Source organism: Nicotiana sylvestris, chromosome 2 (assembly GCF_000393655.2).
Source record: "Nicotiana sylvestris chromosome 2, ASM39365v2, whole genome shotgun sequence".
Lineage (NCBI taxonomy): Eukaryota > Viridiplantae > Streptophyta > Magnoliopsida > Solanales > Solanaceae > Nicotiana > Nicotiana sylvestris.
The window spans coordinates 115,058,573-115,062,914 of NC_091058.1; positions in this window are offsets into that span (position 1 = coordinate 115,058,573).

Consider the following 4,342-nt stretch of genomic DNA (forward strand, 5'->3'; position numbering starts at 1 on the left):
TTCAAAATAGCATGTATATGCATATATAAGATGTCCCAAGGTCCTATTATTTTTCTTAATTTTTCAAAGACTTTTAAGTCAATTTACTGCTCTGTTTTATCAAGGAAAATCCAATAATTGTCCCCAAAATTATTTTTATGGTGATTTATTTATTGGATTCTTATTTTTATATTAAAATATAGCTAAGATATTTTTTCACACATTTTTACAAATTTATTTGGTATTTTAAGGATAAAATTACGTAATTGCAATATTAACCATTTTTATGTTTAAATTTGTCTCATGTTTATAAAATGGGATTTTGTATTTTTTAGATTGATAAATATACATTATAAGTTATTTTAGTGCTTTTAATTTATTTTTCAGAAATTTGATTATTATTATTTTTTAAAAATTAAATGGAAAAAGGGGCTATTTAACTTATAGCCACATTTGGCCTTTTAATTTGGCCTAATTAAACCCAATACCTAACCAAAATTAAACCAACCCAAGACCCAAGCCCAATCTTAAGTTTACCCAACCCAACCCGGACTAAATCCTGACCGTTGATCATTTTTTATCAACGGTCCAGATCCGCCTTTACCAAATTAAACCAAACAACCCCCCAAGACCCCTCTCATTTCTCACTCAAGCGACTCTCTCTCTATCTCTTTATCTCTGGTTCTCTCTAGAATCTTCCCCCTTCCCCTCCTCTCCCATGAGTTCCATCCATCTTCTCCGGCCACCTCCTGTCCTGAATCCATGGTGGTTTCACCACCCACCAGCCTTCTATGGCTCCTCACGCTTTGTTACTGAATTCTCATGACTTGACCATGAAGATCTGGATCTAGAACCTTGTTGATTCAAGTTTCACGGCTATCTCCGGCCTTGCTCCGGCAAGCCATGTCTGTTTCGAGCCTGGCCTCGACTCCTCCGGCTTAGATCCAAGCCTTTCTCACCGTTTGGGTTTCTCTGAAACCCTAGCTTTTGAGGTTTTTCTGATCTCTGTAGATCTATTCCATATCCATGTTTTCCCTAAGCTTTTAAACAATTTTTTGATATTTCTTTCAAAAGTTATGCTTTTAAAGCCTTTATTTTCCGATCTAGGGTTTTTAGATGTTTGTCCGATTTTTCTTTTTTCTTTTGTGTGCTTCTTATACTATGTTTCTTCTACTATGTTCTTTGTGTTTCTTCTACTATGTTTCTTCCACTATGTTATCGTTAAGTTTCTGCTACCATGTTCTTATCAGTTTTCTCTACTGTATTTTTAAGTTTCTACTACTGTGTTCTTAATCAGTTTCTTCTACTATGTTTCTCATTAGCTTCTTCTACTATGTTTCTTTTACTGTGTCTTGCATGTTGTTCTTTTACTATGCTTCTCATGAGTTTCTACTACTGAAAGAGCATGCTAAGGGTCTCAGTTCCTTTCTGAAACCTTTGAACCTATTTCGATTAGTATCTTTTCCTTGATTGCTTGTCCTCTCACCTCTACACTCGATTGAATGTAAAAACCCTAGAATTTGGGGGTTCATCTACGTTTTGAGACCATTGGCTATGTGATTTTCTTGTGCTTCTTCTCTGAACTTGCCTGATTTCAAAAACCCTAATCTTTTGGACCTATTTGAGTTCCTGGAGTTGTTTAATCTACTGCTTCATTAAGTTTCAAAATCATTGTTTCAATTTTGTTTCTTCATATGATTCTGACTTTTGCTAAACTCTATAAGACCTTCCACTTGACTCTTTTTGCATGTCTGATATTTGTGTGCTCTTTATATGTGCTGAACTTCCCTCTTTAAGGGATTTCAATTTTTGATTAATTTCATACTTCCTTTTGTATAAGTTTGATTGATTGCTTTCCTTGTTTGCTGACTGCCATGTTACTCAACTTAAGTTAAAAACTTTTCTCAGCTTTTGTGACTTGGTTCATTCATGGACCAGTGATTACAAAATCTCTGATCCTTGATTTACTGGCTACTAATTGATTTCTCTTACCTTATTTATGCAGACGTGTATTTCAAAGCTCTCCCTCTAAAATAAACTTCTATGTATTTACCCCTAATTGCTTACTTTGCACAAGATGTTTATTTGATTTCTTTCCTTAAATAGTTTTACCTTTTGAGTCCGAATTCCTTAATTAAAGGAAGTCTTGTGTTGATTGATTCTTAATTGACATCCAGTTCCTTAATCGCTTTTTTTACCTTATTTCTGCCTGTTTTTCACACTAGAAATACACGACTCTTTCATTAGCACGCCATCACTCATAGTCTTTCTAAACTTACACTTACACGCAATAGTATTCTCTCTTATTGTCTACACTATGGCCAGTTTACAAGACCTACGACTTTTATCTATTTGTTTCTTTGAAACTTGTATGTCCTAATTTTAGCTTTAGCACCACAACAAAGTGTTTATTTACTGCTTTCGTATCTATGTCTACTCACTGATTCTGTATAGTTCAACACTTACTTTAGCATGCTGATTTCTTTCTGCCTGTTCTATTCTGAATCCCAAACCCCTACCCCTATGTGTTTGAACTATGGTTTAAGGCATGACAATATGCAAATTATTGTCCTTGAATTAAATTTGATCCCTTGGGATCCTAGCCTCTAAATAGTGTGTTCTAACAGGCTTATGGGTATGCTGGCATTCTCCATTGCTGGGCATGCCCATAGCCCGCCCTTGCCTCTTTCAATTTCCCTATTCCCTGAACCCCTTATGTGTACTTATCTGTAGCTATTTCTCCCTTTTAGAATTCTGTTTCTGCACTTGCACACTCTCTTAGTCTTTAAGTTTGCCCCTCTCTTGTGAGCCTTGCTCTGGGATCCTTTGAGCTCCCTCTGAACTTGGACACTTGAGAGTTGGCCCTTCGTCACTGCACTTATCTTAATCTGATAATACATTTGGGTGTAAGCATTGCCCGGAGTCCTTTTTGATTCTCTTAGAGAACTTTGACACACTCGAATGAGAGAAAGGCTTTGGATCTTGATCTTATGGAGTTAGTTTACCTCATATTTCAGACATGAAGTCTGAATTAGGCTCTCCTTTGGTTATACTTTTATTTACATTTTTCTGATGTATTTTACTTTATTCTGGGTTGTAATAATTTGTAATAATCTCTTGGGGATGACTAGTGAAAAAGGCGGGTAACTATATATGCAAAGGGGAGATACCATGTCTATAAGTCATTCTAAATTCTGCAACTCTCATATAGAAATCATGCCTATAAGTCATTCTGAAATCTGCATGCATATAGAAATCATGCTTATAGGAATCATGTCCATAAGTATGGAAATCTGAATTCTGCATATGCATATAGAAAATATGCCTATAGGTCCTTCTGAATCTTGTATATTCATTTTCATCTAGAAATCATGTTCATAAGTTTTAAACAATCAACTGCATATAGATATCATGTTCATGTCTTAAAACAAATTCTGCCAGTTAGATACCATGTTTAGAGGTTAAAACCCGTCTTATGTATTTAGATATCATGTCTATAAGGTTTATGCACTTTTACCATGTCTATAAGGCTTCTGATCAACTATGCGTAGAAAGCCTGTCTATAGGAATTATTAAGCGAATCTGAATCGCTTCATTCACGTCTAGAGCTAACCAGTAATAACAAGGATCATCATTTGCAGAACTCATGACCTTCGTAAAAACTTTCTTTCTTTAATAATCCGACAACCTTTTTAACCAGTATGTATTCAGTTTATTATTATTGCTTTCTGAATACAGTAGATACCATGCCTATAGGATCCTTATCCAACACTTAGGCAAGCCTTAGGGCAAAGTTATAAACTGAATCTGTGCTATTAACTACAACCAACATGCAAACCTGATTCATGCTTCTTATCTGTATTATGTAATAAATCAGTCTGCCTCAACCTTTAAGTTCTTAATCAGACCATAAACAGTATGTGAAAGTCATGCTAATTATGTGCTTTCTTTGTTCAAGGAGGTATATCTGAGCCTTTTCTTGTTATGTGCTTTCCCCCAACTTGCTATACATGTTTTTGTATGCCGCCTTAGAGTTTTGCCTTTGAAACAACAAATAAGCCTAATATCCCTCCTCCTTAGGATTAGTAGTCATAAATGTCTCCGGGACTGATAGGATTGGGATGGGTAATAACATGCAATAAGTAAATGAGACCATTCCGCGCTTTAATACCTTAATGGCTGGGAAAGGGTAGATATGGATATGATGACCACACGATACCATCTTGTGTAGCCCCTCACTGAGGAGTGATTACCGGATGTTGTGTGGGGTGATCTATATTATTAATAAACCTAGGACCCCCCTTTCCCTTTGTTTCTTTGTTTCTTCTAAAGATTTCAAACTATTTCTTTTAAGAAAATCACC